Raw genomic sequence first — 19,808 nt, 5'->3', positions numbered from 1 at the left:
TGCGTGGGGTGAGGAGGTGTGCTGGGGGGGGGGGTCGAGAGCCCGAGCACAGGGGCCTGCCTGCCCCCCCGCCGTGGGGCCAGCCCCCCCAGCAGGGCACAGTGCAGGCTGTGCAGCCCCTGGGCCCAGCCCCCCATCCAGCTCCCCCTCTGTTCGGGGCAGGGGGCCCCTGGTGCCTGCCCAGCTGCCCCTCCCCCGCACTGGTTCAGGCGGCCCCTTCCCCCACCCGCCTCCCCCAGCTCCCGTGGAAGCTGCCAGAGTGCTGCTTCCTCGAGCAGAAAGTCACGTGAGCCTCCCTGCCAGCCCGGCCAGCCTTTAAAGGGCCAGCCCCAGCAGGTGCCCTGCAGCCCCCCAGGCCGGGCACTGCCCCACACGGCGCACAGGGCCTGCACCCCTTCTGCCCGTGCTGCCGGGGGGCCCCTTGGACCTGAGGCGGTCCCGCTGCAGCCTGGGGTGTGGCACCGGCCCCCCACCCAGCTGTGCCAGGAGGTTGTGTTGGGGGGCAGTGCCCGCTGCAGGGCACAGCTGGGGTGACAGGCGGGAGTTGGGGGGCACACCCTGATGCGGTGCAGAGCCCTGTGGGGTCACTGAGTCCGGCCCATCCCCCCACCCCTTGCGAGGGCCTTGGTAATCGTTTCCTAGGGCTCCCAGAGCACCAGCCAGTGCTGTCCTCCCCACACGTCTCCCCCTCCCCGACCGGGGTGTGTGTGTGTTATTGCCCAGGGGAAACAGCCGGGAGTGGATACACATGCATGTGTGTGTGCGTGTGTGCGTTCTCCATCCCTGCCTCCCTCCTCACGCAGGGCTCGAAATGCAGCGAGAGATTTCCCCGCCAGCCGCCTCCCCGGCCCCCCGCCCTGCCTGGGCTGTTTATGGGAATATAGAACAAGCAACCTCTGCCTCTGGCCGCCTGCCAGCCAGAAACATTTAATGAGCCGCTGGGCCCAGGCTGCGCGCTGGGGCTGCGTTAACTTGGAGGAGTTTCCTGCTTGGGATTGGCCATTGGGGGGGTCTGCTGCTCCTCCCCCCCCCGAGGAACCTCTCACCCCATGGATGGAGTGGGGTCCATGCCCACCCCTCTCCCTCTGCTCTGTTAGGGGCGAAAAAGCAACGGTGGGAGGGCAGATATCCTGTCCCCTGGAGGGAGTGGTCCCGCTCATCCCCTTCCTGCACCCCCCGATCTTGCATCAGCAATTCCCACCCCACCCCCCCGCTCTGAGAGAACGGAGCCTGGGGGCCGGTGCAGTGTAACGAGTGGGGCAGTGCCAGGGCCCAAGCACTGCCCTCGGCCCGGTGAGATTGGAGCAGCTCTGCTGCGTTGCACGGGGATCATAGGCCCTCTATTGCTAAAGGGGGGGGGATTCTCCTGCGCCTCAGGTGGCGGGGGAGGGTTGCTTTGTGGAGCAGGGGGGTCAGAGCTCTGTGCCCACTGGCACCGTGGATACCCTTGCGGACAGCGGTGGGCGTCGGGTGCTTGCCCCGGTTCCCCTTTGTGCTGAGCCCGCTGTGGGGTGAGGTTGAGGGGGTGAGTGTATGCGTGCCCCCTGCGCCCCTTCAACGGAGAGACAGCAGGAGAAGGGAACAGGCCCCACTAGGGGCTCGGCCCTGTGCTGAATCGCAGACCTTGGGGGGTGGGGGAGTCTGGCAGCTGCTGGAGGAGCCGGGCTGAGCTCAGACCCCTGGGGGCAGCAGTTTCCATAGTGCTCTGGGTTAGTCCCATGGTAGCTGAGTCACAGGCCCCGGGGAGGGGGGCAGTGAGCAGAGTTGCTCGCCCTGCCCTGCCCTGCCCTGCCCGCGGGCCAGGACCTCGCTCAGCCGCTCTGCAGAGGGGAAGTGACTTGCTGACGCAGGGACCTAGTAGCAGAGCCAGGGAGAGAACCCAGGTGTCCTGACCTGCAGGCTTCTGCTCTAAGTACTAGCCCTCCTTCCTCCGGTGCTCTGGGCGCCCCCGGCAGCCCCAGGACACTGCCCTAGATCAGCCCCTCAGTGCCTCTTGTCCGGCCTCCTCCTCTTGCCCAGCAAAACGGAGAGCGTGGGGGTGTCTGGGGGGCGCTGGCGTGGTTTGGGGGAGCAGGCGGGGTGTCTGGGGATGTGGGGCTGGCTAGGGGGAGATTTCCCAGCAGGGCTGGCTGTGGGGAGCGGGGCAGGGCTGGCTGTGGGGGAGGGTTCCCAGCACATGCGACAGTACATACACCCCCCCCCCCCGCGCACATGACTGCGCGCGCACACACACACACCCCCCTCTCCAGGGGTCTCCGACCCGTATCCTGTTGGCTGCAGGGTCTCCGGCGCGTCCCATGGGACAGGGTCTGTGGGGACTTGTCTGTGGGAAGAAGGCAGGGCTGGGCCCCTGCACTCCTGGTCCCCGAACCCAGCTCCCTGCTGTCTCTGGGTCTTTCTCTTTCGAAGCAGAACGAGAAGTCCTCCCCCCCCCCCCGCCCCGTTGCCTCCTCCCCCACGCTCAGCTGCTGGGCCTAGATCAAAACAAGAGGGACCGTTGGGGAAGGTTTGATCTCCCAAGTGTCCCAGACGCCAGCCGCACCCTCCGGGGCTCCGCCAGTGACCACAGATAACAGCCTGCCCCTCCCCTAGGGCTGCCTTTCCAGGGCCCTGGCATGGGAGGGGTGAGTCCCGCAGCCCCCAGGGCTGGGTGCAAGAACAGCAGATAGCCAGAGTGCAGAAGGACGTGTGTGTGGGGGGAAGCAGAGCTCCTGGTGTGGAGGGAGGGGGCCGTGGGGGCGCACAGAGCCCCTGGCATGGGGTGGGGGGTTGCAGGCATTCCCTGACCCCGAGGGGGATGCGAGCGTGGTGCGCAGGGAGCTTGGAGGCTGGAGGGATGCCAGGAGCTTGGTGGCAGAAGCTGCAAAGTGGGGGACCCGCGGCTTGTTTTACAGATGGTGATTTGTTATCTGATGGCGGCAGCTCCCAAGAGCCAGGCTCCCGCTGCGCCAGACGCTGTACAAACAGGGGACAGAGAGACGGTCCCTGTCCCAAGCGCTTAGGTGGAATGTTCTGCTTTATTTCACGCCCCCCATTGCGTCTGCCAGGGAAACGAACGGGAAAGGCCAGGGCGCCCTGGCTGGGGGCTCAGGGCGCCCTGGCTGGGGGCTCAGGGCGCTCTGGCTGGGGGCTCAGGGCAGAGTGGGAGCCAATGGTGGGGGGCCAAACCAAAGCGGGGTCAAGCTCCTGCAGTCGTCCCCTGTGCATGGACCCTGCTGGGGTTTGCCGGGCCCTGGAGGGGGTGGGGACGAGCGACAGCCTTGATGGAGGATTCTTAGAACTGGGAACCCAGCGTATTGTCCTGGGCTGGCCGGTGGGCGGAAGCAGAAGTGCCCAGCTGTGTGTCATAGGCACTTCACTGCATGCAGCGCGTGGGGATTCTCCCTGAGTGCAGGGGCCTGTGTTGTTGGAGGCTTGGCGCTATCCCCACGGGGCCTGCGGCTGTGAAGCTTGGCCTGATTGGCGAGGGCAGTGTGGGGAGAGGCGCGTGGGCCACGTGCCTCGGAGCCCCAGGTCAGCGTGTTACGTGTCCCCCTGGGGGGTCTGATCCACAGACAATGAGTCCGGTGTCTGGCTTTTTCGCTCCAGCTGTAGGGACTTGGGCTTTCGGCTTTGGAGGCCCCCTTCAGTGCTGAGGTGTGGGCCAGGATGGTTCTTGTCTCAGTGTCCTGTTTGCACCTCACCTTCCCCTTGTGCTGTGGACGCTGGCATGAGGAATCCCTAGTGAAACTGCCCCCCGGGCAGGTGTGAATCATGCGGGGAGGCCCTGGGCTCAGGCTCTGCAGGGCGGGGAGCTGGCGGCGCCCCTTGGAAGGGGCCCAGAGCGCACTGCAGCGGAGGATCGGGTTGTCTCTGAGTGGCTCCCGGTGCAGGCCGGCTAGCCATGCCAGGGCACTGCTGGGGGGAAGCTCCCAGCGCAGCACACGGCTCGGAGGGAGGTCGCGTGGCACTGGATTTCCAGCACGGCTCTCACCGCCATGGGGCCTGCCTGGCACACGTTGCTCCAAGCCCCGGAGAATCGCCTGCCGGTGCAGCAGCCCGGTCCCTCCTCCAGGCCCTGTGAAGGAGGAGAGGCTGCAGGCCTCACTGCCCCCTACCGGCCCGAATGCTGGCAGTGAATGGCTCCTCCCCCCAGTGCACATCACCCCCCCTTCCCCCCGGGGTCCCAGACCCAGCCTTCCGCGGGTCCCCCGGGTGTGGGAGAGGGGTGGAGTGTGGCCCAGGCCGCAGGACAGGCTGGGGCAGGGCTAGTGGGGACCGTGCCCCACTGGGGACTGCTGCAGGAAAACTCGGGGCCTCAGAACCATTGCAGCTCGCAGAGGGAGCCGGGGACAGACGTGAGTTAGTGGCTCTTAGGAGCCATCCAAGCCAGGGCCTGTGGGGTCTCTGGGGCAGCCTGTTAACATTGTGGAGGGGGCCAGGGCAGGGGGCCCTTGTCCTCAGCCTCGGGTGGGGTGGGGTGGGGGGCAGAATGCCCTGAGGGCAGAGGGACAGTGTCAAGCTTCCCCCTGGGGAGTGGGGGTGCAGGGATGGTTGCATCAGGACTGCCCGTGGTTCACTGGCAGCGCGGGTGTGTTCAGGAGCCCAGGGCTGGGGTAACAGGGGGCTGCAGGTCAGGAGTGAGGGGCACCAGCAAAGATGGGGTGGGGGAGCCCAGGGCTGGGCTAGCAGGGGCTGCGGGTCGGGATTGAGAGGGGGGGAGGCCAGGGCTGGGCTAGCAGGGGCTGCGGGTCGGGACTGAGAGGGGGGGAGCCCAGGGCTGGGCTAGCAGGGGCTGCGGGTCGGGATTGAGAGGGGGGGAGCCCAGGGCTGGGCTAGCAGGGGCTGTGGGTCGGGACTGAGAGGGGGGGAGGCCAGGGCTGGGCTAGCAGGGGCTGCGGGTCGGGATTGAGAGGGGGGGAGGCCAGGGCTGGGCTAGCAGGGGCTGCGGGTTGGGACTGAGATCACAGGGTCCCCGAGCAGCCTGTTGGTTTCCCCTCCGTCAGTACAGAGGTGCCTTGCCGTGCTGGTTTTGCCCACACCTGATCTCCGATTTGTGCCTGGCTCCCTCCATATCCTGGTTCCATTTGCTGGCTCCATCGGTGCGTTTGCTGGGACAGGTTGAGCTTGGCAGTGGCTTTAATTGTCCTCCCCCCCCCCCACCCCTTGAAACTCTGGCGAGCCCCTGGGTGTCGCTTGGCCCCGGCGTGTGGGACCAGGGCAGGGGTCTGAGCCCCCGTGGGTCTGCGGACTGTGTCTAAGGGGTCCGCGAAAGACTGAAAACTGATGCAACAGAACTGAACTATAGATACAGACAGTAGATTTCCAGAGGGGGCCTGTTGCGGATTGTGGGGGAGTTAGGGCCCTGCACCCCTCTTCCCGAGATTCACTGCGACTCTCAGCCAACCAGTAAAGCAGAAGGTTTATTTAAGGACAGGAACACAGTCTCAAGCAGAGCGTGTAGGTACGACCAGACCCCCTCAATTAGGTCCCTCTGGGAGGTTCAGGGAGCTTAGACCCCAGCTTGGGGTTCCCTGAGTTGTACCACCCAGCCCCAACCGAAACTAAACTCCCCACTCCTCCCGCTGCTCCTCTCCTTTGTTCAGTCTCCCGGGCAGAAGGTGTTAATTCTCCCCACCCCCGTTCCTGGCTCAGGTTACAGCTCAGGTAGCTTCCTTCAAGGGAAGTCCCACATCCCCACTGCAACCCCCCTGCAACATTCCCAGGTCAAATCTGCCCTGCTCCCTGCTCCGTCACAGGGCCGCACCTGCATTCGAAATGAAAATGAAAAGAGGTTGAGAACCACTGGGCTGGGGGATATTTCCCGCCCTGCAGCACCCCCGGGCAGGGCGGAGTTGGCGGTTGGGGTGCCCATCGGTTTGGTGGGCGCTGGCGAGGAGCTCCCGGCTGTGGCAGCAGGTCGCCTTCGGCCCAGCTGGCAGAACCGGGGCGGCTGTTCCACAGGAAGGACACACGTATCAGTAACAGGAAAGAAGCAGCAAAAGGAAACAGAAGCGATACATTATTGATGGGGCCGTTTGCTGCTGCTATATTCGGAGAGCCGCCCTTGAGCACTCAGCCGCCCGGCACTGAGCGGGGGAGAATGCGCGCAGTGAATGGTCTGGGGAAACACTGAACCCCGTCTTGCCCTCATGGGGGACGGAAAAGCCAATTTTAAAATAAATGTTTATAGTTTATGGAGTTAACATTCTCCAGTGGTTCGAGCCGGGGTGTCTGGGAGCCAGGACTCCTGGGTTCTGTCTCTGGGAGGGGAGTGGGGTAGAAATGGGGGGAGAGGGGGCTGAGAGCCAGGACTCCTGGGTTCTGTCCCAGCTCTGGGAGGGGAGTGGGGTAGAGCAGAGAACTGGCAATCGGATTCCTGGCTCTGGCCCTGATGGGCAGTGTGACTCTGGGTGAGGGAGGTGCCTCAGTTTCCCCTTGTGTAGCCTGGCGGTGGTGCTGCTCACGCTGGGGGCGTGAGGATTAGCAGATGGGTGCTGATGGCCTGAGGTGGAAGTTGTGCTGGGTTTGCAGGAGGCCAGGGTCTGTTCCCATCTATGTGTGGCTCCTGGGCTGATGTGACCAAAAAGCTCCCAGAGAAACCAATATAAATGAGGGGGAAACGCGCACAGTCCCGGGACACTGGCCCAGCCAGACCACCCTCCCACCCCCTTTCTGTGCGGCGATAGCCAGAGCGGACTGGCTGGTGAGATGAGCCTGAGGCTGGGAGACTGGTCAGAAACCGAGAAAATCCAGGTCGGGAGCTGTCAAACCCAGAGGTTCTGGCTGACTCGCCCAGGCCATGGGAAGCTGAGTGCCTGGCGTGAGTCAGAAATCCAGAGAATGGCAAAGACCTGCTACGGGGAGTCAAAAGACCCACTCGCCACGGGGGGCTGAGCCATCGATTTCTGCAGAATCTGACTTTTAACGTTTTAAAAAACCCCAACGTTTCTGGCCCTGGTGTTTTGGGAGCAGCTGTCCCCGTGGGCGAGCAGCGTAACAGTGCAGCGATACCTGCCGGAGACTGCAGACAAGGGCTCCCAGCCCTGCTGCTGCCCTGCCAAACTGGGAGTGAAAGTCACCTGGCTCCGGTCAGTTTCAGGGGGCTCTGCCAGGCATTGTGCCCGGCAGCGAAACTGTCAGGCATCAGGTCGGTTTCACCCTGGCCTCACTGCCAGGACCCAAAGCCAGAGGCTGGGGTGGGGGGACGCATAGCAAAGACCCCTCCCCCCCCCTTCTGCAGCTGCTGGGTGGCCCAGGGGACAGAGACAGAAAGCAGCTGGAGTGGGGGGAGCCCAGATTTAGCAGACAACATCTGGCTGGAGGTTGAGGGATGGAGCTGGCCTCAGGGTGCAGCTGCCAGCAGTTCCAGCCCCTCCCCATCCCCCCAGGAGTCTGAGGGCTTCCCCCTCCCCCATTCCTGGAGAGCTGATGGCAGCCTGATTCAGCTCCCTGCTGGGGGGGGTGTCTGACAGGTTCTTCCCCTTGCTCCTGCCTGCATGCCCAGCCGCTCCTGCAGGATGCTGTCCTGACTCCGCACACCCTCCACCCAGCCACGCTAGGCAATCCTGCAGCTGCGCCTTCCCCACGGGCCAGTTCCCCCAGCTCCCAGCACTGTGTGTGAGAGCGGCACCTAGCGCCCCCTGACCGAGATCCGGGCCCCGCTGTGCCGGGTACGGCACCTAGAGCTCCCCCCCCCCAACCGAGATCCGGGCCCCGCTGTGCCGGGTGCGGCACCTAGAGCCCCCCCCGACCGAGATCCAGGCCCCGCTGTGCCGGGTACGGCACCTAGAGCTCCCCCCCCCCAACCGAGATCCGGGCCCCGCTGTGCCGGGTGCGGCACCTAGAGCCCCCCCCGACCGAGATCCGGGCCCCGCTGTGCCGGGTGCGGCACCTAGCCCCCCCCCACGACCGAGATCCAGGCCCCGCTGTGCTGGGTGCGGCACCTAGCGCCCCCTGACCGAGATCCGGGCCCCGCTGTGCCGGGTACGGCACCTAGAGCTCCCCCCCCAACCGAGATCCGGGACCCGCTGTGCCGGGTGCGGCACCTAGAGCCCCCCCCCCCCCCCCCCGACTGAGATCCGGGCTCCGCTGTGACGGGTATATAATCAGAACCAGTCCTTGCCTGGAAGCGCTCGCAGTGCAAACAGCCAAAGAGAGGCGGGGGGGGGGGCAGGGTCTGTCTCCCCAGAGGGCGAGCCGAGGGGACCCCCCAGCTACAGAGGGAGTCTCTCTAGTTCTGCTGCTCTGTGCTGAGCTCCCCCCCTTTCTCCGTCTGTAATGTGCTGCGTGGGAGTGAATGTGACATTGCCGCTGTGGTTACACCAGAGCCTCCCTCCCACCCACCATGTGTGCGGCTCCGGTCTCCTTTGCAGCCGTCTCAGATTGCAAACTCCTCGCTGCCTGCTGTCACCCTGTCCCCAGCTTTCCCCGCTGGGGCTGGGGTGATTTCCCCGCCCCTGGGATTTACTTGTCTGTTTCCCAGCCAAGTCTCTCTGTCGCTATTTGTCAGGTCTCGCTGGATCCCCCTGGGTCATCTCTGTGCTCCCTGCCCTTTGCAGCTCCTCCCAGCTGGGCCCCCCTGCCGCCCGTTGGTGCGGGGGGCCCCCCACTGCGGGTGGTTGAATAAGCACAGTCCTAGTAACGATGGCTCTGGGCACCTCCCGGTCACTCACCGTCCTCCAGCCATTTTCGCTGCAGGTCCCAGAGTTTTGCCCTGGCCACTTGGAGTGCTTTTTCCCCCCATTCAGACTCCCAAGACACCGGATCCAAAGGGCTAATTGCAGGAGCCCAGTGGGATCTGATGTCCGCGATGACTCATTTCTATGCACAAATGTTGGGTTCACAGCACAGCCCAGCCCAGCCGCCTCGGCCTGATGATCCAGCGGGAGGTGGTGAATTTTCAGGGTGAATGATTCATTCTCTGTGAGGAATACTGTCTGTCTGTCTGACTGTGCAGCGCCTGGCATGGCCTGGGGCTCCTGGGGGCTTTGAGAATACAAATAGATAATCGTAAAAAGGCTCCATTCCCTCCTCCCCACCCCCCTACAGCCAGAAGCCAAAGGGAGTTCACAGACCCTTCCTCTGAACATTAGGGGGTGGAAATTCTCAGCGGAGAGCCCTCAACCCTGCAGCTTGGTCCCGCCGTTGGTTTGACACAGTCTGAGTCTGTTGATCTTCAGAGCACGATGTGAAGCCATAAGAACGGCCAGACTGGGTCAGACCAAGGGTCCATCCAGCCCAGTCTCCTGTCTTCCGACAGTGGCCAATGCCAGGTGCCCCAGAGGGAATGAACAGAACAGGGAATCATCAAGTGATCCATCCCCTGTCGCCCATTCCCAGCTTCTGGCAAACAGAGATTTCGGGCTACCCAGATCATGGGGTTGTGTCGCTGCCCATCCTGGCTAATAGCCATTGCTGGGCCTGTCCTCTGTGAACTGATCTAGTTCTTTTCTGAACCCTGTTACGCTTGTGGCCTTCACAACATCCTCTGTCAAGGAGTTCCACAGGCTGGCTGTGCACTGTGTGAAGAATTTCCTTGTGTTTGTTTTCAACCTACTGCCTATTAATTTCATTGAGTGACCCCTGGTTCTTGTGTTATGAGAAGGAGTAAATAACACTTCCCTATTCACTTCCTCCACACCAGTCATGATTTTATAGACCTCGATCATATCCCCCCGCCCCTTAGTCATCTCTTTTTCTAAACAATCCCAGACTTTTTAATCTCTCCTGTGGGAGCTGTTCCATACCCTTCATCATTTTTGTTGCCCTTCTCTGTACTTTTTCCCATTCTAATATATCTTTTTTTGAGATAGGGTGACCAGAACTGCATGCAGTGTTCACGGTGTGGATGTACCATAGATTTATATAGTGGCATTATGATATTTTCTGTCTTATCTCTCCCTTTCCTAATGGTTCCAACATTCTGTTCGCTTTGTTGACTTCTGCTGAACATTGAGCGGATGTTTTCAGAGAACTAGCCATGGTGACTCCAAGATCTCTTTCTGGAGCTAATTTAGACCCCATCGTGTTGGATGTAGAGTTGGGATTGTTTTCCAGTGTGCATTACTTTGCATTTATCAACATTGAATTTCATCTGCTATTTTGCTGCCCAGTCACCCAGTTTTGTGAGATCCCTTTATAGCTCTTCGCAGTCTGCCTGGGACTTAACTATCTGGAGTAGTTTTGTATCATCTGCAAACTTTGCCCCCCTCCCAGTTTACCCCTTTTCCCAGATTGTTTATGAACATGTTGAACAGCGCTGGTCCCAGTACAGATCCTTGGGGGACCCCGCTACTTACCTCGCTCCACTGTGAAAACTGCTTATTCCAACCCTTTGACCAGTCACTGATCCATGAGAGGACCTTCCCTCTTATCCCATGGGCAGCTTACTTTGCTTAAGAGCCTTTGCTGAGGGACCTTGTCAAAGGCTTTCTGAAAATCTAAATACACTATATCCACTGGATCCCCCTTGGCCACATGCTTGTTGACCCCCTCCAAGAATTGTAACCGCTTGGTGAGCCCGATGTGCTTTGCCTGCCGGGGTGGCTCGCAGCGACCTGTGTGTCTAGGTGCGTTATGTGATCCCAGGCCCTGCAGTACCTGAGCCCCCTCCCCACAGAGCAATCGTTCTCTGCTTGGGGGAGTCATGGAGAGAGTTAGATTTTTTTTTTTATGTGAATGTGAGTGAGGTTTGTGTGTTGTGTGTGTCTGTGCCATGTAGTGGGTGTGTGCCTGTGCCACGTGTTGTGTTTCCCTGCGGGGGTGTGTGTGTGAAGAATCAGTCCCAGCTCTGAGTGTCATGAGGCCCCATCTCTCCTCTCTCTTGTGGCAGTGAGTTCCATAGGCCCCGGCACCTGTGACAGTTCTGTCTCCCACGCTCATGAACCTTTCCTGATGGTCGATGGGGTCACTGGTCCGGTGGGGGACAGCTGTGGCAGGAGGTTGTGCTCACACAGCGGGGGAGGACGGGGTGTCTCAGAGGAGCCAGGGTTTGAATACCAGACACCTTGCACTGCGTCCTGGGAGCTGTGCAGCGAGGGGGCCCTGGGATGCTGGTCAGTACGGTGCTGAGGCCTGTCCCCGCTGGCGCTGGCCCAGGGTGCGTGGCAGCTTCGTTCCTAGGCTCGCTGATCCTGGCGGTGGCAAACGTGCGGGTCACCGTGACTGCGTCTGTGCCTGGCTGGAGAGGCCGGGCTCTCCTGGCCAGGCCGTCGGAAGGGCTGGCGGAGTGATTGGGGGTGGGGCCGAATTCTCTAGTTCTGCCAGAGGAGTTTCCTGATGTGAATGTGCTGGGACTCGATCGATAAATCCCCAGGCCTGTGTTTAGAGATGAGGCGGGGAAAGCAGCCGCAGGCATTGATGGAGCGTAATGCTCGGGGTGGGGTATTTTCCCGTATTAATTTACTTGCCTTAATGGCTGCAGGGGACTGCTGGGAATGCAAAGCATCAGGCTTTGGACTAGCTGGTGTCCCTGGAGCCCCGGGCTGAGCTCTCCGCCAGGCTCCCTCGCTTCCCCCGCCCGGTGCCGGCAAGGACGCAAGGCCTTCGATCGCTGTATTCGACTGCGGGGGCAGCGTCCGGGGCTTGGCTCCGCCTGTGCAGCTCCCAGCCCGAGGGGGCCCCTTCGGCCCCCCACACCAGAGACCCTGGTGCTCCAACCCCTGTGGCCAGTAGTGAGCAGCCAGCTGTTAGCCTCGCAGGAGCTGGCCGCGGGGCTGGGACGGAGTCACACACGGCTGGTGTTACCCAGCGGTCAGCTACTGACCTTCCAGCGTAAGGACCGTGCCTGGTGCAGGCTGGTGCCTGGGGTTTGGCAGTGTCTGCTCTACCTGGGGCTGGAAGATCCCGGCGGCGCTTTCTGGGAGGAGCAGGGGTTTCCCTTGATCAGAATATCCCCACTCGTGCAGCCTCGTTGCAGTGCTCCACCCCAGAGGTGGCTGCATTTCAGCAGTGCTGCGTGTGTAGGGTTTGTGAAGGGCTTCGGTCTGAGAGGCGTCATATACCTGTGACAGGTGGTTACGCCCTGCGAGACGAGCCCTGAGCGAGGTGTATGTATGGGGCGTGGCCCATTGGAGGGGCAGGAGGCTGGGCCAGCTCCTAGGTGGGTGTCCATACTCCCCCTCACTGCCCCCCCCGGGGTCTGCTGGATGGGACTTTGTTCTCCGCTCCCTGGCCCCCCGGCTGTCCCCAGGGCAGGGGCTCTGCAGGGCAATGGCTGACAGGCTGCCCTGGTGGTGGCCGCTGCCGTGTTGTGTGTGTGCAACACGGCTGGTGTGCGAGGGGAGAGGGTGCTGCATGCAGGGGCACTTCCAGCTCCTCCTGGGGGATCGGGGGCTGCAGGGCAGGACCTGGTCAGAGCTGGCTTTGCTCTGCCTGTACGAAGGCCTGGCAGGGTGTAGCAGAACAGAGGTGAGGGGGCTGGCAGGACTCCATAGGACTAGGGGGATCCCATGCTGCGGGGGGGTAGCCCCCTCAGGTCTGGCTGTGAGGGGGAGCAGCCCCAGGGAACGAGTGCCACCCAGGATTGCCTGGGCTGGAAGACACAGACTACCCCAGACTACAGGGTCAGATTTTGTAATGCCACCACCTGGCCTGTGGCCTCAGTGAGTCCGCTCTGGAGCCCTGTGCGTCTGGCTCTCCATTCCCCGCCCAGCAGTGCCAGGGAGCGGCCGGTAATTGGCTGGCTGAGCCAGGCCCCATGTGCAGTGAGTTGGGTGGGTCTCAGCTCGGTTCCTACCAGATCACAAGAACCCCCTGACTGAGGCTGCCTGGGGCCTCGGCTGGCTGCTCACCAAAGAGACCCCACAAGAGCAGGGCCCTTCCGGGGCAGGGCTGGGCAGTGGTGGAGCTACGCGGAGGCATTCGCTTCCCAGGGCTGTTACACGCTGGCCTTGGGATTGGAAACAGGCCCGAGTCCCCCCAGCCGCTCTCGGTGCCTCTGACGTGTTCCATTGGGTCTGCCCTGGGCCGGTGTGTGCGACACGCCCCTGCCAGCTGCTGCCTGTCTCTCAGCCCAAGACGGCCTGGGGGCCACCATGAGCCCCGCACTGCCGGCTCGGAGACCCTTCCCCCCTCCCCCGCACACCCAGAACGCACGGGGCAGAGCCAGGCTGTGGAGGGATCTGGGGGGCCACAGACAGAAGTGGGATCAGGGCCCCAGAGATGGGGGGATTCAAGGTGAAGGGGCCCCGCTGGGCTGCATCCCGTAAATGCAAGAAGGGGCCCCAGCGCCCCCGGAGGGAGGGAATGGACACGCCCCTCCCCAGCTGCATCCCAGCCTTCCCTCTCCAGCCAGCGCCTATTTAATTATTAACTCCGCTAGAACCATAAACAGCTGGGGCTGCTGCAGCCACGTGGACCCACTGTCGTCAGAGCCGGGCAGGACGGCGTGAGCAGCCCCCGAGGGCCGCGGAGCCTTTGGGGGAATCACAGGATGTACTCCCTCTGGGTGTCCTGGGGTACCCGCCTTCAAGCGCTCAGTGTGCGAACATTCGCGCATGTCTCTCTGCGCCGTGTGACCGTCACGCGGGCGCTGGAATCTCCGGTGCCCGGCTAGACCGTATAAGGGGGAAAATTGCCCAATTTTGCAATATTTGAAAATACAGCAGCAGCCACGTCCGCATCCCCTCTTAGCACAAAGAGCATGTAAACACGTGGAAACGAACAGACAAGTGTGGTTTCATTTGAGGCACCATCTGAACAGGGAACGTGTTCAAATACTTCTCTGCCTTCCCCCACCCATTGTTGTTACTGGGTGTGTGTGCTGTGGAAGTGTGTAGCTGCGAAGATCAGGGCCCCTCTTGTGCTGGGCATCGCACAGACGCAGAGATAGAGAGTGGCAGGCCCTGCCCTAAGAAGCTTGCTAGCTAAATAGGCAACGTAGAGAAAGGGTGGGGGCGGAGGGGAAACTGAGGCATGGAGCAGGGAAACAACTTGGCCAGGGTCATCCAGCAGGACAGTGGCAAAGTCAGGAACAGCACGGAGGTCTCCTGAGCCGCGGGCTAGATCTTTGTTCACCGGGCCGTGCTGCATTTCTGTAGCTTTCGGTGCCCAGGCCCGTCGGCTGCTCAGTGCATGGGCGCTGCACCAGACCTGATTTACGTTTAACAGCCCTTTTGGTCTGTTGGCGGCAGCGTGCGGCGTTAGACGCGTGTGCACGTCCACGTGCGCACGCAGAGGAAGCTGATCTGAGCGGCAGAGCCTTGAGTTGCCTGCCGGGGCCGTGGCACGCTACGGCAGGGCCGACGGAGCGGTGCTTCAGCATGATCTATATCTGTGCACCAGGTAGAGGGTGGCTGGCCATGCCTGGCGTGTCGGGAGGGCACAGAAGATCAGGCACAGCCTAGGAGCACGGTCATGCGGGGGCTGGGCGTGGGAGCCCGGCCAGCTTCCCAGAAGAGGGGACCAGCAGGGTGAGAGCAAGGCCACATGAGTCCCCCCCTGCCCTGGCTGATGTCCTGCGGGAAGATAGCTGGCCTCCTTCATGGAGTCCCCCAAGCTGCCTCCCCTTATTGGCTGGCTCTGCATGGGGTTTCCCCCGGCCTGGGGGGTCAGTGGGATGGTCACAGGGTGGCTGTGCCAGAGGGGTGGTCCTGGGTGGCCCCTAGGAGAGGGGTTAGCTCGGGCGTGACTGACCCAGGGCCCTGATCCCATGTGAGGAGTCTCAGCGGCTTAGTGGGAGTGGGCCTTGTGAGTATGTCTACACTGCAGTTAAACCACCGTGGCTGGCCTGACTCCGGCTGGCGGGGTCTAAAGGGCTGTGTAGATGTCTGGGCTCGGGCTGGAGCCCGAGCTGTGGTACCCTCCCCCCTCGCAGGGTCCCAGTTATACAGCCCCACCGCCCGATCCCTGTGAACCCGAGTCAGTTGGTCTGGGCTGGCCACGGGGGGTTAATTCCAGAGACAGGCTGGTGAGGACGCACCAAGCACCCCAACCTGCGTCGTGGGGTTAGCCGTGCATCTCCTGTGGGTACCACGGCAGAGATGTGTTACTCGGAGAGGGCCTGGCCGACTGCGTCCGCACGCATGGGGTCACGCGTTGTTTCCTGCCTGCCTCGGGGCAGGGAGGAACACGGGGGGACAGAGAAGTGTGAGGTGCCGCAGCATGCTCACATGGGGTCCCCCAGTGCTGTCTCCCTGCGGAAGAGAAGGGACCCCGTTTGCTACCTACGGGAGTGGCCCCCCTGTTACCATTCCTGGGAGGACAAGGAACCCCAATGCTGCCACCCCAGCCTCTCGGGGGAGGAGGGGGCCCTGTTGCCCACACTCCAGAAGGATGGTGGGGTCAGAGGGCAGAGCATGGGGGTGTCCTGGCCCCAGGTGTGGAGCTGAGAGCTGTGTAGACTCCTGTTTTGGGTCCAGAGGGCCTCGGTGTCACCCGGCTGGTGGCTGTGACGTAACACAGGGAGCCGGGTGAAGCTGATAACATCAGGGCGTGTGCGCAACAGCAGGATTGTTGGTGTGATAGGGGGTTGGTTTGTGCACGTGCTTTCCACTGGAGGGTTGCTGTTTCCTACCACCTGCATTGCCCGACGTGGACAACGCTTCAGTGATGGGCGCGCCAGAAGTACTGTAGGCAGACCGATGTCTTAACAGCCTGCCGCTGCGCCGGCACCCCCCTCCGCGAAGCAGCAGCGGTACAGGTGTGGGGAGTTGGGGGGGAGAGACTCAGTACAATACGTGTGCATTAGCTAAACCCCAGGGATAGTACGTTCTCCTGTCTACACCTTGTCCGTCTGGGCTGGGAGCTCCGTAGGGCAGGGACCTGGCCTTCTGGTCTGTAAAGTGTCTGGGTCAGCATGGCCCCGGGGGAGGTAAGATAACCTGGGCTGGGGGCTCACAGCACCACAAGCCGAATGCTGTACAGCGCTGAGCCCCATCCCCAGCGTCCGAACCCAGCCCAGCACTGGGGTGGCTGGAAAATTTCCATTCAAATGTTCGTTTTTCAAAATGAAATTGGATTTTTGACCAAATGCAGATTTTTCATGAAACCTCCCATTGAAAAAATAAAAAGGGATGTTTGTCAAGAAACTGGAAATATGCGGGGTTTTAGAAACTGAAAACCAACTTTTTAAAATTTCAAATAGGAAAAAAAATGTGATTTCCGGTTGCGGAAAGCTGGAAAAGATGCTGTTTTCTGATGAAAACCTGAAAAAAATCTAAGAAAAAAAAAAGAAACAGTAAAAAAATTGTAATTTTCTCTGGGGGGGAAACCCCACAACCATTTCCCGGCCAGCTGCGCTCAGTGTGCAGCTGTCTTCACCACACTGACGCTCCCCTGCCCCGCCCGGCCCGGCTGCAGGCATGTCACCGAGGGGGCCGGAGTCTCTTATCGCCCCGGAGCAGCAGTTCCCAGGCCTGGGTTGTATCAGCCGGTTGCAGAGTGTGGGCCTGAGCTCCGCCGCCATGAACGGTGGCTCCTCTTTAATACGTGCAGGCAGCTAGACGCATTTAGTTGCTGCATTTCTGTCGCTCCCCCTGCGCCTTCCCTCCATTCAGTGCCTGGCCCCGCTCCTGCACAGGGCGCGGTGGGAGAGGTGCCCCAGAATACCCCAGCGCAGCCATGGTTGGCAGGTGTGGTGGGTGTGACCGTGGCTTTGTCAGAAACCGCGGGGAGGGTTATACTGGTGCAAGGACAACTGAGCCACTGGCCACTTCATGCAGCCAGTGTCCCTGCTTCGTGCAGACACCCCGAGAAATGAGGAGTCACGTTGTGATGTGAGAACCTCAGTTGTCTTTCTTTGTTAGAAGTAAGTTCCTAGCCCTCCTGGTTGCAGAGAAGAGCTTGTAATAAAGACCCCTAATGCTCAGAACCTCAAAGGCGAATAAAAGACGCAAAACACGTTACTTTTAAAATCATGATTTGTAACCAATCTCATGATTTTTAGTGCTGGGGGATTGGCTGTGTCTGTTTTTTCTAGAGCAGCCCAGTATGAATGACTCTTCCATTTAGTTAAGGGGAAAAGAAGAAAGAACAAAAGCAAAGTCTCCAGGAGAGAGCACAGTGTGTGCGTCTCCTCTGGATCATACCACATCTGCGCCGCCTCACAAAATGGCAGCTGCGTCTAACCGGGTGAAATTGCCACAGGCAGCCAAACTGACTTGGCTGACATGAAATAGGGTTAGGAAGTGAACGGGGCGGTTCTTTTGGAGACTGTTCATTCCTAGCACTTTGCATCTCTGCAGCCCAGCCACTCCTGCCCCTCTTGGTGCATGGAGCGGGACAGAAGTGGAGGCAGGAGCAGGATGGAGAGGGGAAGGAAGCAGTATGGTCCACTCACCCTGCACAGGGTGGGGGGCCAAAGCCTGTTCCCGGCCTCTGTCTCTTGTTATAATGACTCGGCCTGGACACTCCTGCATCTGGGGGAGTCTGGCTCTGAATTTCACAGCGCAGGCCCCTCCCTTGTTAAAAATCCACAGCAGTAGCACAGATTAAAGGGGTCCTCCTCTCCCACCCCCGATCCTTCCATCAGCCTCCGTACCCGCTTTGTCCCAGAGCTGCAGGCCGCGAGTGCTGGTGAATATGTGATCAGATTGATTGTCATTTTCTCAAGGCCTTTTCTATTCCATTCCCAAACCACCCGCCTCTCAGAAAAGCCTCCGAAAGCCCCCACTTTATTTATTTATTTTGTATTTAAATGGGGCTGCTCCAGATTGATAGCGGTTAAGGGGAGGCGGGCGAGAGCCATCCCTGGGCCCATACACCAGGCTGCCTTCTCCTCCTAAGGACCCACTTTCCCTGTGATTCTAGTCATGCCCGTCCATCTCCCTGCCTCCCTCTCCTTCGGCCTGGGCTACAAGCCGGTTTTGTACCGATTTAAACAGATTTCAGAGTAGCAGCCGTGTTAGTCTGTATCCGCAAAAAGAAGAACAGGAGTACTTGTGGCACCTTAGAGACTAACAAATTTATTAGAGCATAAGCTTTCGTGGACTACACTACCACGTGGGCTGTAGTCCACGAAAGCTTATGCTCTAATAAATTTGTTAGTCTCTAAGGTGCCACAAGTACTCCTGATTTAAAGAGAGTTATATGGGTGCCACCCCCTGGCCCCTGTGGATGCAGGCACAGTGGTATGACAGGGCAGCTTATTTCCACTTTGATGGGAAGCACCTGGCACATCCCTGGGGCTCCTACACACAGACCATCCTTGGAGTGTCCCCGCCTGAGCTCTGGCTGGCTCCAGCCCCTGCTTGAGTTGAGCACGATCCTTGGCTCCCAGGCCGGAACCCGGCCAGCGTTGCCAACTCTGGTGTGGGGCTTAAAGCCCTAGCTCCTGGAGGCACGGGAATGAGGGGAGCCCCTCCGCCTTTAGAAAGGAGAGGACAAGGTCCTAGCCCTCCCCAGAGCGCCCCTGGGAAAGGGCAGGTCACAAAGGCTCAGGACTGGCACCCCCGTTTCTGATTTTTGAAAAGCCGGGTGATGTTTTGAAGCCGGGCGCCTGGCTCATGGTTTCTAGCCCGTGGGGGCTGGCCCTGCCTGGCATGACCCCCTTGGCACCCCGCGCCCAGGCTGGGGGATGGCTTTCAGGGCGGGTCGCTGCTCGGAGAGGGGCAGCCCCGGGCCCGGCGCTGCCCTTTGTCTGCCGGGCGGCGGCGCGGCGAGGCGAGGCGGGGCGGCGGCGGGGCCTCTCGGGCGGGCTCGGGGAGGGGGTGGGTCTGTGCGTGCGGAGCTCGGAGGCGGCTCCATCCCCCCGCCGAGGGCCTGGCAGGCGAGCCGCGGCAGCAGCCATTGTTCCCGGGGAAGCTCGCGAACAAAGGAAGGGGCTGCCTCGGCCCGGCGCCCCACGCGGCCGGCCCCACTCGCGCCCGCGGCCCCCCGTGGGCAGCCCGGCTCCGGCTCCGGCTCCGGCCCGGGGAACTTGGCAGCCGATGGCCGGCGGGGCGGGCGGGCCCGGGGCCGGGGCGCGCTAAGTTTCTGCCGGTCCCTGCGCTCGCCGCGGCGGGAGCGCGGCTCTTCTCCCGGGTAAGTCGGGCCGGGCCGGGCCCACGGGCGCGCGGCTCCGTGGGGTGCGGGGACCCGCCTGGGAAAGCCGGGGGGGCCCGATCCGGGGGCGCTGGGGCGGCGTGGCGAGTCCGTGGTTCCGCCGCGCGTGGGCCGGGCGAGAGGGGCAGCTCCCCCGCCCCCGGGAACTCCTTCATGGCGCGGATCTGCCGCTAGGTCCGGGGGGGGGTCCATGTACCGGGGACACCCCCCCCATGTCCCCACCTGCTCCGTGTTCCCGGCCCCCGGGGTCCCCCCCCCTTTCAGTTCTGCAAAGTTTGGAGGTGGGACAATGGCTGTTGTCTGGGGTTTGTCTGTCCTGAGCCCCCTGCCCTGGGGGGGCCATCCCCTGCTCCCTCCCCCCCGTCTTTGTGTTTTAAATTCTGGAGTGAATCGTAGGGCCCAGGGGAGAGGGACTGACAGCAGTTCCCCGGCCCCCTGTGGGGACAAGGGGTGTCCTGCTCAGCCCCCCTCAGCTGTACCCCCTGGCTGCTATCCCACGCCTGTACCCCACTGGGCTCCTTCCTCCTGGCCGGCTGCCCCCTTTGCTACTCCGCTCCCGCTGGCCCTGTGGCTTTGTCAGGGCCCCGCCGTCCCCCCCCTTTGGTACAGAACATTGCAGGGTTCCCCCGTTCCCCATGTGTGTGCAGTGACAGGGCAGGCGCTGCGATATGGTGGGCCAGTGTCCACAGGGACTAGGCTGAGAACTCCAAACTCATCCCACTAATGACTTTCGATCAAGTACAGTGTGTCAGGGATAGAACCCCCTGGGTCCAGGATTCGTGCCCCAGAACCGTGTTACTGTAGCACCCTCCCTTAGCGGGGTTTCACTCTCGGTGCTGTAGGAT

General features: G+C 61.7%; 1 protein-coding gene across 3 annotated transcripts in view; it reads left to right on the top strand.

Moving 5' to 3' along the window:
• The window catches only part of LDB1 (LIM domain binding 1), a 41,687-nt gene that overhangs the window by 2,917 nt on the left and 18,962 nt on the right, over window positions 1-19,808 (top strand). The window contains exon 1 of one of the 3 annotated variants that reach the window (XM_024100452.3): window positions 18,804-18,942. The exons of the other annotated variants lie outside the window; for them this stretch is intronic. The gene's annotated coding sequence lies outside the window, so the exon portion shown is untranslated. Of the gene's footprint in view, window positions 1-18,803; window positions 18,943-19,808 lie in introns of those variants that run through there. 3 annotated transcript variants of the gene reach the window in all.

Source organism: Chrysemys picta, chromosome 7 (assembly GCF_011386835.1).
Source record: "Chrysemys picta bellii isolate R12L10 chromosome 7, ASM1138683v2, whole genome shotgun sequence".
Taxonomy (NCBI): Eukaryota; Metazoa; Chordata; order Testudines; family Emydidae; genus Chrysemys; species Chrysemys picta.
This window is presented reverse-complemented; position numbering and strand designations above follow the sequence as displayed.